General features: G+C 38.0%; 1 protein-coding gene across 8 annotated transcripts in view; it reads left to right on the top strand.

Moving 5' to 3' along the window:
- The window catches only part of GRID1 (glutamate ionotropic receptor delta type subunit 1), a 477,950-nt gene that overhangs the window by 128,978 nt on the left and 335,815 nt on the right, over positions 1–13,157 (top strand). The gene's annotated exons all lie outside the window — the stretch shown is intronic.

Raw genomic sequence — 13,157 nt, 5'->3', positions numbered from 1 at the left:
ATTGAGCTGTGACAGGGAGGTGCCAAATGGGAATTTAGGTGCCCAGTTCTCACCGCCTTTGAGCATCTTAACTGCCGTTTGCTCTTTTGCTAATCTCTCTTTTTGATCCAAAGTAATTGGCTTCTGCCTGTGCATCTTTATCTCCTTCTGTGAGGCGTGTGTGAATGTGTGGTAGGGAGATTCGGACTGCTATGGAGAAGAGCATCAGCTGTGTGCTGGCAGCTCGTTGGATGTGCCAGCATGCTGAATGTGGCCTGTGGCCCTGCAGAGTGCGACAGCACAGAGCAGGGGTCACCTTCTGGTGACCCTACTATGCCAGCAACCAAAAGGAGTTGCTGAAATACATAATAGTCAGGAATGGACTGCATTCCATGGATTCAGTGCAAGCTCTCTATTGGCTGCCAAGGCATGGTTGCTCTGGCTGATAACCTTGGGCGCTATCACTCTCCTGGTATCTACGAGCTTCTTGACTTAGGTCCAAGATAAGAGATCTCAATTTTGTTGCTCTTTCAAAGCTTAAAAGAGCTCTCAACTGCTTCAGAATGGAGAAGAAAACCCTTGCAAAATCAACTCTTCCCCTCCAAAGAGGAAAAAAACCCAGAAAGAGAACAGAGAAAAACCTTAACAAAATGACAACCAGAAAATGATCAAACTAAAAAACACCCACAAACAAGCAAACTAGAAAAACCCAACCCTGGATACTGAACGTCAAATATCTCTGAGGAGCCCTTGAATTTGAATGGAGGAATCATTCATATTGAAGTTCCAAAAGGACAAAATTGTTTGTCAAGCCTTTTTAGGAAAACTCCGGTGAAGTGCTAAACAAATTCACTAACCCAAACTTTCTGTAGGTTGCTAATTTCATCTGACTTGTCATGATACCTTAGTTTGCTTTGCAATACTTGTGATCATCAATAGATGTGAGAAATATGGCTAGGAGCTAAGCTAGGCTATGCCATAGGTAATACTAAGGATCCATATCTGGGCTGATTTCACTGGTTTTGAATGTTTTTTCAGTGTTTTATATGTTTGTATGCTCACCATCCTCTGTGCAGAACTGGTGCAATGAGTGACATTATTTTATTAAGCATCAAAACACTAAAAAACCCAAACAGCACAGAAAAATTCTGGTAAACATCTGTTTTGGAAGGTAAAACTGGAAAAGAAAAAATAGACATAGAAATATTTTTCTTTGTTTTTTAGTCTGGTTAGTGAGTTCCATTTCTCCTCAGTGCCTTGGATGGCACAGGAAGGCTTGTGGGGGGGAAGTGGGATCATAGAATTAACAATTGTATATCATATAGTTAACAGTCATATAACAATGCAAGCAAGACTGAACCAAGCCTGGTTAGGCAATCTGTGCTCTGTAAGTAACTTTTTTTTTCAGGGCTGTTTGGGGAGATGTGTGCAAAGCAAAAACAGTGTGTAGCTTATAAACATTAATTAAACCATGTGTGGTTTTACAAGTGAGTATTGTTCAATAACTAGGAGTCATTTACACATTTTTTCCAAAGGGCATTTAGTGACACAAGGTAAGCTACTACATGGAGAAATTCCCTCAGCTCTTGACTCATAGCCATGACTCCAAATAGTTACCAAGAGGTTTTCTGCTGTTTTAGGCCATGATCTTTGCAAGAGATTTCCCTGTAATTTCTAGGTAATGTGGTTTGAGTGCTGTATTTTATACTTTTCTAGAATATATTTGTACAATTAACTTAAAGCACATATTTCAATATATATATTATTAAACTATACAAGATAAGTAATATTTTATATACTTTTAAATTTTGTATTATCTATAAAGTGTTAAGCTCAAAATGCTTTGTTTTAGAAGTTTGAATTCAATTTCTTGATGTCATTGATGACAAAAAGCAGGATAGGGTGCTCACAGACCTGTAGGGATATCTCACTATGTAAATTAATCCATTTACCAGCTTGTTTTGTCACATGTGATTTGGCTTCTCTCAAGCACAGTTAAAGACTGGGAGGTATTTATGTATAAACAAAAACTCCAACCACACATTGCTTTAGAAGGCTGGAAAGTCTCTCATTTTCAAAAGTTTATTGGTATACAGAATATATTAACATTGTACTTCTTTTAAAATTATTTTTTGCTAACTTCAGCAATTCTTAAAATGGGGGAAGAAAACATGCATTGACAAAAGATGAGATATTTCTTTAATGATTTTGAACAGCAGAGCAAAGTCTTTAGAGTTGAGCAAAACCTTTACTTGGCCAAGTAATAGTTTCATGATATTGATGTATTAAATCTATATCAATAGACGTAATGCATTGTAAATGGAACTTTTATAGCATTAAAATCAGTGAAGTTTAGGACTTCAAATCAATAAAAGGGTTAAAAAAACAATGTAGAGGACTAAAAACCAATTAAAAATTGAAATGCTTTGCTAGAAGCATCAGCAATACTTTGCCCTAAAACATGTGCAGGCGGTTTGATTTTTATGAAGGCAAATCTTAAAAACTTAATCTATCACCATGTTACAAATCCTGCTGTTACTCCTACATTCTTTTTGTTTTCTGAGTTGAGACAAAGGCCTGCTGAAAGATCTCACCCAGCCTTAACTTCGTATCCTCTTGAAGTAGGCAGCTCTTGTGGAAAAAAAACAAAAAAAACTGTTCTGAGTCTTAAAAGTTGTGGAGAATCTACTTTTGCCTTTGTTAAAAGAGTCTGAGGGTTATAGGCCCTTGGCAGCTACGTAAGTGTGCACAGCAGCCCTTCCCCTTTAGCTGCTGGTGCTTGATTTCACTCTGTGGAAGTGGAAGTTGTTTTCAGGTTGTGCCTTACCCTACTTCACAGCTCGACCCTGTTTGGCTGCCCCAGGTCTGGAGAGGCTGAGAGTGAGATAACAGAGGGATGAGCAGGTTAGGGCTGACCTGAGGCACAGGGAGGGCAGCTGGGAGCCTGTCCAGGAGCTTGGCACAAAGCACCTGGCCGCTCGTTCAGGGTTTGGAGTTGTCATTTCACCATCTCCTTCTGCAAATCAGACAATCCTGTAGCTGCTGCTCTCCCAAGGTGCTGTATGCTCTAACCACTTATGTACTGTGCCCAAGAAATAACTGGCCCATAAAGTGTATCTCTGGTTTTGGAAGCTCTGAAAAACTGGTGGTGGATAACGTGTCCTGTATTGCCTAGAGGATAGTTGTGATTTAGGAAGGAAATAAAACATGCACTAGAATGAAGTACCCGACTCCGTGGCACAAAGGAGACTTTGGAGCTTCTGAGTTTCTTGTCCAAGGGCTCTGTTTGGTATCTGAAATGCTGCAATGGCTGAAAGTCAACTCCTACCAAGTGGCATAGACCCTGTCAGAATGCAGCTCCCTCTGCCAAGATCTAGGACAGGAAGCTCCTGCTGCTCAAAGGCACAATGAGCAGAGTGTGTTGCTGGTGATGAGAAAGGAACCCACTTAACTCAGATTGAGGAATTACCGCTCTGCTGAACTGGATCCAGGCAGCAGGCTTTGTACCTATGAATTACTTACAGGCTTTCAAATTTCTGAGGGGACAACCCCTTTGGTGTGGGCTTGGTATTGGGAATTGGATGTGCTTCTATGATGCTACAGAAATAGCCTGCAAGTCTCAGTCTAACATATTCTGATGATTTTTGTTGTGAGTTAATGTCTTTCTTGCTCCAGAGTTGTCTAGCATTCTCTCTAGGGACCCTTACATCTAAGACAAATGCAACAGAATAGTACTGACTTGTGAAGGGCTTTAGGCATTATGGAAGATTAGTGAGGAAAAAATGGGATAAAAAATACTGCTTTAAGGTTCTATTACTTGATGGCTTATCTTCAGCTTCAAACCTTTGGTTAATAAGTACTTGAGGGAGGGGATGAGACAGGGAAGGAGAAATTATCTTGTAATAGGAAATAATTTAGAACTGCTATAAAAAGTCAGTAACTGTGTTCTCTTGACCACTTGTAAATCAGGTCCCTGATCCTATTGCCACTAAAACTAGTGAGTAAATTTACTCTAATTATTTCAGGAGTGTATGGATAAAGTTTATGCAAGTAAAGGTTTTTAAAGTCTAGACCCATACTGTGTGGCTCATACCTGCTCAAGATTTGAAACCTTTAAAACTACTTGCATGTTTTATGAGAACTAAAATTGGTGAAGTAGAAATCTTATATAGGAATTCAGTGAACTTTATATTAATTTTTCCTCTAACTTCCAAAAAGTAGTTGGAGAATGGGACAGGTGTATAAAACATCCCTGCATCTCCCATCATATCCCATGGGATTCTGCTGGCAGAACAGGATGGTCCCTGAGTGCTCTGAGACCTGCCACAACTCTGCTCCTGGGCTCCCGAAGGCAGCTCAATCAGCTGTGCGTGTCATTGCTGATGGGTTATTGGCTTATGGCAAAGAGTGACTCTGTGGCCAGTTTCCCAGTCTCTCTGTCCTAATCTGAGCCTTATAATATCATATTAAGAGATAAATATGACTCCTGGCCTATTTATTTTCAGAACTATTTGGGAAGTGCTGTGGGTTGCGTGATGTACAAATCTAAGATTTAAAGGATTACTGGGGAATATTAAATTGTTGTGGCTGGATCACATTCAGTCTATGAATAAAGATTTTTTTTTCCTGAAAGTTGATACATAATGTAATTTTATTCTTAGTCATCACAAGCTTCTCTTTTTTGTATTTTTTTTTTAATATTTGGCTTTTTTGTAGAAGCCAATAAGCTACTGACAATTTTAGCCTCCAAATCAAAAGTCCAAAGGTTCATGGAAATCTAATTTCTACTAGAGACCAAGACTTTTGTTCCTGATCTGGTGAGCACTATTGGGTTGTGCATCACTCAAATGGAGACAGGTGCATAGGAATTGCTTCTTAACATGGCTATTTCTTCCAGTGTGTTTTTATTAGCCCACAGGAGAAGGGGGCAAGTACCCATTATTTTAATGCAAGTAGCAGCTGGAGGCCTAGTTATGCAGGGAACTTAGCTCTGACTAACTACTACTGAGCTTAATCATGTTAGTAAAATAAATATTTCCCCAGCATAGAGGGCATCTGAGTCTTTTAAGTGAGTAAGGTTTGCTACATGGCGGATAACAAAGCCATCCAAATAATTCCTCCCTTTCTAGGTCAGTGCTTTCTTCAGTGTGTTTTGAGAGGCAGTGGCTGTGAAGTCTGCTGGGCTCTGCATTACGTTAGTGTCACGTTTTCACTTATTCTGTATGTTAGAGTGTTGTGGATGATGTTGTATCTGCAAAAGCTGTGCTACCAAAATTGTCAAGCTTCAGTTAACAAAGTGTGTACTCTTCCCTCAGGAGATATCACTCCAATTTTAGACATTTGAAAACAGGGTATAACAGAAGTGGAGATGGGGAAAGAAGGTGAGAACTGGATGTATTAGATCAGTAAACATTCTGAATTTACTCAGTAAAAGTGGAGCACATAGAAGGAGAAGTACATCAAGGCAGGAATGACCTTTGTTAGCTCATCATTACAGCTGTCAGCATGAAAGCAGATTTGGAGATGTGAATCAGGAGAGCAGAGCAGATGGGTATGTTGAGGGTAGCTGAAGAGTGAAACTGAGGACAAGAAGTGGAGGGTTTTTTATGGGAGAAGCGGGTGCTCTGTGGAGTCTGATGTGCCAGATCCCAAGTCCCTGAATATTTGATCATGTTTAACTATGGATCTGGATGAAAGAGTGAAAATGTACTGAAATATACAGTGAAGTCAAGAAGGTTAAGGCTAAAAAGCTGAACTGTCTCATGTGTGAGGGAAAAAGAATTAGTGCAGAGACCTAGATTTATGCAAGAATAGAGTAATATAAGTAATAAAACTCTTGGTAGTTGTGTGTTTTAATTTTTTTCTTTCTGGGGGGAGTGTGTCCTTCTATCTTGAGTGCAGAAAATTATGCACAAAATGAGAAGGTTTTGCTAGTCAAATATCTGTGTGATGGATGAGAGTTTCAACTGTCAGAGCTGAGAGAAAAGGTCACTCCCCAGACACTGTGGTCTTTGTCCTTTTAGTTTGCTCGTAGGGAAAGTTCTAAATGAGGTAGTACAGGATGAATATGTGGCCCATGAAGGGTTTACAGTGAAGAACAAACTGTATTAAATTAAAATATGCATAAAAACTAAATTAGACTAGCTTATAAAGTGAAGTTGAAGCCAATTATGGAAATTAAGTATGATGTAATAGTTAATGAAACCAGTGTAGCAAGCACAGTGAAGCTCTGCTGATTGCCAAGAACATCTTGCTTTTACAGTACTTATGTAACCATCAGGAAAGGCCTCTGAGTGTTTTTAATAACAATAAGCCTTTTTAATAACACTTTCCTACTTCTGTTCTCCACTTTTTTTCCCTGTGATGTATTGTGCTGCAGGTAGGAGTGTACATGTTTAAAAAAAAATTATTTTCCCAAGCAGTATTCCAGGTTGTATATGTATTTTTGTTGTCATTGCGCACTTCTGTGAATGCATGTGTGTACTTCATTAACAAGGAAATTCCTGGCTCCTGAGGATTTTTATTGCCCTTCGTAGCTGAATGGAAGATTTGTGTGTTGTTTGTCTTGATTTGCTTCCGTAGTCAGCAGTCCAAATTTAATTTAATTAGAAGAAAGAAATACCCAACAAAAACACAGAGCAATGTAAAATTGTGTTGGTTCTGTGATAGTAGCTGTTTCCAAAACCTTTGTATTTTTTAAAAAAGGCATAATGTGAATTTGAACATTACAGAACTTGATTTGTCACTTTTCAGAACATCTCAGCCTTATTGCTTCAACAGAAAAACTAGATTTCTCTTCACAAATACTTGTCTGACTGAAGCAACAATCAAGTCTAAAGAACAAGAATCTTCATTTTAAAATAGAGATCAATTTTAGTATAGGCTGATAATGAAGTTTGCCCACTACAGATGGCCTTTTCTTCAGGTACCAAATTTCTTCTGTGCTTTACAAGTAAAAAGTAAACATATGAATAACTAGATGAATTGTAAGTTGAGAGATCTTATAAGCAGCCTATATAGAAATGATCTTGGGTAATCTAGGTTACATGTACCAGATAAACATTAAAATCAGAAATTAGAAGATTTAAAAATGTTTCTGAATTATCAATGCCAGCTCCTTGTAGAAATACTAGAATTTGCCAAAATTTTACCTGAGCAATACTGAAGTAGGATATAGTCATGCACAGGAAAGAGAAGTGCTGGGCTTTGCTGTGCCTTTTGCTCATTACTGGCATCAGCAGGGGGCTTTACTTGAGATATGCTCTCTTCTGTGAATTAAAGAAACTGGCTGAGAGCCTTAACCTGAGAAGTTTGATTCAAAGCTGCTATCAGTGAATTTTCAGTGACTTTCTGAGAAATACATGATGGATTAAATAAATTTTTTTTCTCTAAGCCCCACTTGTTAATTTGGAGAATATAATTTCTTAGTTGGAAGTTGATGTGAAATGTTGGAACACTAATATTTTAGGAGAGCATGATCCTTGGAGTTGGTTATCCTGGCAACTCCAACAATCTCTAAGTACAGATTCATTTGGGCATCAATACTTGCTCAGACATATATTACTTCATGTTGTGGAGAAGAATGTCTTAAGAGGACTGTGAACAGTTTTGCATCGTTAACAAGGCTGTAATCTAAATTTGTGTTAATATCATGCAATAAGGAGAAACTGTTACTAAGTCCTTAGAAATTCTTATCTCTGAATTATTATGCACATGGTAGCTACATACACCAACTAACTTGTATTTCTGTCATACCCAGCTAAAAATATCTTGAACTAGAATCAAAGCCTGGTTTTGGGTTACTAGAGTTTAAATGAAGCTGTGTAAGTGGAAAATAACCAAAAGCAGAATGGATAAGGCTATGCTCTAAAGATGCTCACTTAGAAAATGAATTCATACTCAGTTAATTCTCAGTCAGAACTAGAATTCTATGGTAGATTTTTGAAAATGGTATTACTGTGTCTGTGATCCTATGCTAACTTCAATGAATTTCTGAAAATGAGTTACATTATTTTCTTTGTTTTACCCTCCCTCAGCTTAGGTTATTGCCAAACTATTTTTTTTGCAAACAATTTGTGAGAGCACTGACTCTATTACACATGAAATAGTGGAAACAATGCAACAGCTCATGGCATTGCATGTGTCTTTTCTCTTGTCATCTATTCTGCCTCATAAAGCAAACATCTCAAACAAAGGATTAAATTAAAAAGTAGAAGAGGAGAGAGGAGTGGGAAGAATAGGAGAGGAAGCATAAAGCAGATTCATATTTTTCTTTTATTATAAGTGAGACACAAACAGGTTTGTAAAACACTGAATATTACTGTCTTTCCTATATTGGCTAAACACAATAGTATTTTGTATCTACACAGAATTATCAGATACAAAGAACTTGATGTTGGTTGTTTTTATAGGTGAGGTAAATATAATTACTAAGGAATACAATTTCCAGATTTCATTGTAACTTAAAGCAATGACTTTTTTTTTGGTGGGGGGCTGGCTGGGAGAAAATGCTCATTTTGATTTCAACGCAAGTTATATTATTTTCCATCTTAGTTAAATACTTTATTGTAAGACTTCTAAGCTTAGAGTTCTGTTTGTGAGTGTATTACAGATGTTATTGCGATATGTTTTATGGAAGGAAGATAAAATATTGTGTGTGTCTGTCCATTTTTTTTTTCTGCTTGCTACATACCACTGCAAATTCAGTGTGGAATCACTGCAGAGATAATTCATACCATTCTCCAATAACTTGCATTAAACCAGAGACACCCCAGAGACCATAACATTATCTAAGGGATTACAAATGATGCAAATACAGACTTGCCATGCAGGGTTAAGCTAGAGCATGTAATTTCTTAAACAACAAAAAAGATATCAGGTAAAGTGTGTTTATTTCTAGTTTGTCCATTGCAGCCAGATTTTCAGCTACTGCCTCTTAATTATTCTGTGGGAGGAAGGAGACTTTTCTCTTTTAGGAAAGGTTCTTGATGAAAAGTGATAAAATGTAAAGCACAATTCAGGCTGAACAAACTTTTCAATTGTGGAATATGAGGCATGTAAGGGGTATGCATAAAGGAGTTTTTTCTGAACAGATGAAGGACATGGTAGCAGAACATAAATAACTGGATTTATCATAGAAAAGTGAAAATTATCTAGAAAATTGTACAGCCTTGGTTGTTTGCTCAAAAGACCTCTGGTATGTTTTGACTGTACTAAAATCAAGAAAGTAACTTTTGCCCTTTGTGACTACACACAGGCTCAAATTATCACCATGTCAGAGATTTCAAAATAATGGGTAAGTTAACGTTTTAACTTTTTGGACTGAAGTAAACACTAAAATCAGAAATAACCTGCTTTAAGGATGCCCTTTCCATTGGTCCTTACTTCATGTCTTTGATTATACACTGAATGTCACTTACAATTTGAATAGATCCAAAAAGTAATAAAAACTCATTGCTAGTCTATGGAAAGTTTTCTGGAACACCAAACACTCAGAGAGGAGGAGAGACAACAGAGTAAAAAGTTTATGCAGGCTGCCACTTTGTCCCTCCAGAAGAACCAGCTGACCTTGGTGAACGTGTTTCTTGTGTCCATGAAATGCACTTCCAAATACTTTTTTTATAGGTATGTGTACACACATATATATAAAAATCCTCTTGATAAATTGCTAGATGTGCATGTGGTTTTGGATGTGTGTATGTTTGGTTTTTCATACAGTAAATCAAAACAAAATGGGTTTTAGTCTAGCATAGGCTTGTCATTGGTGACTGTCTTGAATGCATTTTCTGGTTCTGCATATCACTTACAATTTGAATAGATCCAAAACGCAATAAAAAATCATTGCTAGTCTGTGGAAAGGTTTCTGAATGAATTTTCTGGTTCTGGTGAGTTGGTTGGAGGGTGACTTTCTCTTGTGTATTAAACTGCTTATAAAAACGCATGTTTAGCAGCTTGGTAGTTGAAATTTTAGTCTTATCTTTGTCCATGTCAGTACTTATACTTGTCAGATACTTGTCATTTTTGTTCTAGTTGTCATTTGACAGATTTGGGAACATCATGTGTGAAATTACTGGGGCAGTATGGAGCATGGTCTGCACCATTTGAAATGAGTGGAGACGCAGTGTCAGTGAATTGCACGGACTGACCACAGCCAGCTTTCTTTGCCATGTGCTGAATTGTATTGTGGCCAATAGTCACTGCATCCCATACATTATAAAGCTGGAAGACAGGACATTTTGACATTCCAGGATAGTCTGACATGCAGAACATGAATGTGTTCATGTGAATGTGGCTTAGCAGATCCCTGTCAATTTAGTTTTTTTCTATAGCTGGCAGCTAGTTAACATGAGAGCTGCTATGCCAGGAAAGGTCCTGATGCTGACTTTGTGGTTTGCCCTAGCGTAAATAAGAGCTGGTACATGACCATCTCATTCATGGTGGGGAAGAGCAAGAAAATTAAAGGGTTGAAGCAATCAATGGGCAGTGGTTGCTTGAGTTTTGTTTGCAGTTCTTTGAGCATCAAAAGGCGTAGAAGCAAGTTGACAGATTGTTAATTCCTTTTCTTACACATAGCACCCGTTATAAATATAGAAAAGGAAGAAGGAGGTTTGGGCTTATTCCAGGCAGGATCCCAGTTCCCTCCATTTGGTACATGGGTGGTGTTTCCTCTTCTGGCACTTAGGGATTTGATTGTTTACACAGGTTTGCTTAGCGAGTGCACAATTTAAAAAGTGATTTGACAGGAAAACAGACTTGCCTGCATGTGTGCACAGGAACATGGGAATTTATACCTTCTGTACGGATGCGGGGCATGGACAAGAAACCCAGCTGCTGCACTCCAGGGGAATGTGTCTGTGATGGGAACCTCTTGCCCCACGCTCAGCCTTTCTCCTGCAGCTCCCCAGTGTGGGGCTCCCTCCCTGCCAGCCGCTGTTTGCTGGGGTGGGCAGGGAGGGGGATGTGGCTGAAAGATGGAGTTATTCTTCAGGAATAGGAATATTCTTCAGGAATTCTGGCCAGAATTATTAATTCCTGCTGTAGGTACTTGGTGTTTGGGGCACTGAAGGCATGCTGGGGGTGAAAAAGCAAGACCAAGCTGACTGGACTCCAGTGTCTCTCAGCTGTATTATATATGTAAAATAAATCATGTATTTATTTTACATGGTAGCAGTAGTGATTTGTCTATGTGTGGCATCTGTATTGCACAGGATGCAGCAGCTTTACTAGCTGTGGTTTTATTGCTGATTGCAATGTAGATTGTTTAGAAAACACTTAGAAATGCACAACACAGAGCTAAAATATTTGGATATCAATTGTGTGCTTAGGAGGTTATTTAATTAAGTTCATCAGCAAACTCAATATTGCCCTTACACATTGATGAAGATCTGTCATCTCTTCAGGTTTTGTTGAATACTTAAACTATACTATTTGCCTCTTTCTCATTGTTTTAATGACAGGTCTTCTAAGTAAAATGTGAAAAGAGAGAGAGAAGCTGAATTTGTCTTATATTCATGTAGTTAGTCTTATGGTTGATTAGCTTGTGCTTGTTTCGTCACAATTAATCACTTTAAAAGCTGGTTCAAATTTTCCATTTCAATATTAAGGCATAGTGCAGGAAGAGAAGTGAGTACAGCATAGGAGTTGTAAATGGGAGAAGTCTTTTTAAAGCCTATACAAAGCCTAATGTCATTAACAATACCACTCTAAACCAGATTGTAAAATCTTTGGGTGTCACCTGTGCTGCTTTTTAAACTCTGTTGTTGTCCTGTGCAGTCCTCCTGTTGCATTATGTTAGTTGTAGACTGAGTGAAAGAAAAGAAAGATATTTTAGTGTTTTGTGACAGCTGCTTCAGTGATTTCAAATCAATCAGGTGAGCATTTTCATTTGTCTTTTTCTCAATTCTCATTACTCCTTGGCAACACCAATAAAGAAGAATATAAACGGCAAATTAAAGACAAAATGACAACAGTACAAAAAATGAGAACAACTTTTTCTTTTGGCTCCTGTGGGAGCCAATATTGTGCTCATATCATTTTGTATTAGATGGATGTGATAACCAGATTAAGTAAATGTAGAAGAGGATTTATCAGCGCTAGGGAAGCAGGGATGTCTTCCAGGGGTGAACACAGCACCTTTTGCCATTTGAATTCTGTTTCAAAAAAGCTGGGCCAGACATTTGTTCCTTTTCATACCCTCTGCTTTGCCAGCCATGCATTTCCTGCAGGGGTGGTTTCCATACTTTTCTCATATCTTCTGGGTTTCTTTCCTTATCTGTGCTGTTCTGTCCCTCACTTACTGCTAATAATTAGCACTCTTCTGGAAGTTAGTGTTGGAGATCCCTGAAATTGATCTGTGTTCATTTTGCAGCCAACAAACAGTGGCAGAGCCAGGGCTGTTCCCAAGCCCCAGTGTCAGCATTGCCTGGCAATGTTGTAGCAGCCAAGACCTGGCTGGTTACAGTGGAATGTTTTTCGCTTGGTTTTTTTTTTTTTTTTTTAGAACTGCAAGGTACTTCTATGTAACTCAAAAACATCGGTGCTTTTTTTGTGTTTTTTTTCCCCTTGTTTTGTTGTGGTTTTTGATACAGTTGAATCAGTAGAACTTTCTTTAAGAATGATAAGAGCAATATAATTAGATTGCAATTACATGATCTGATGTAACTTCTGCAAAATAACCTTTCAAGTGACAAAAAAACTTTGAAATAATTCTGTTTCAGTGCATCAAATAAAAGGATAAATCTTGGGCAAAGTTCTTTCAGATTTCTGAGACAGGCAAGACTGTTTTATAAGAGGGGTGTCATTTTTGTGTTGTAGGAATGACAAATGACAACCAGTGATTAGGAAATACTTTAGTAGAGTTGGTAGAGAGGCATTTAATAAGTAAGGAAAATAGTTTAAAAAAATGCCAGGATACACTGAGGGTATGGTTTTAGGAGGAATGATAACTTTTTCTGTGACCAGTAACCAGTTGAGAATTGAATTGAAATGCAAAGCGTGAGACAGGCCAAATAACCTGGACATAGAGTATTTGGAAAAATGTGTTGCTTATTACAAAATGAAAAAATTATGATAATTGATGATAAAAGAAAAATTATATCTTGCTATTAAACTACCTCATGCATTTGTTTTTTTGGAATACGTGTTGGTCTGTGTCATGGAGGCAATTTGGTCCAGCTGAG

The sequence above is a fragment of the Zonotrichia albicollis genome, chromosome 7 (genome assembly GCF_047830755.1).
Source record: "Zonotrichia albicollis isolate bZonAlb1 chromosome 7, bZonAlb1.hap1, whole genome shotgun sequence".
Taxonomy (NCBI): domain Eukaryota; kingdom Metazoa; phylum Chordata; class Aves; order Passeriformes; family Passerellidae; genus Zonotrichia; species Zonotrichia albicollis.
Note: the sequence above shows the minus strand (reverse complement) of the source record. Positions and strands in the feature narration are given on the sequence as shown.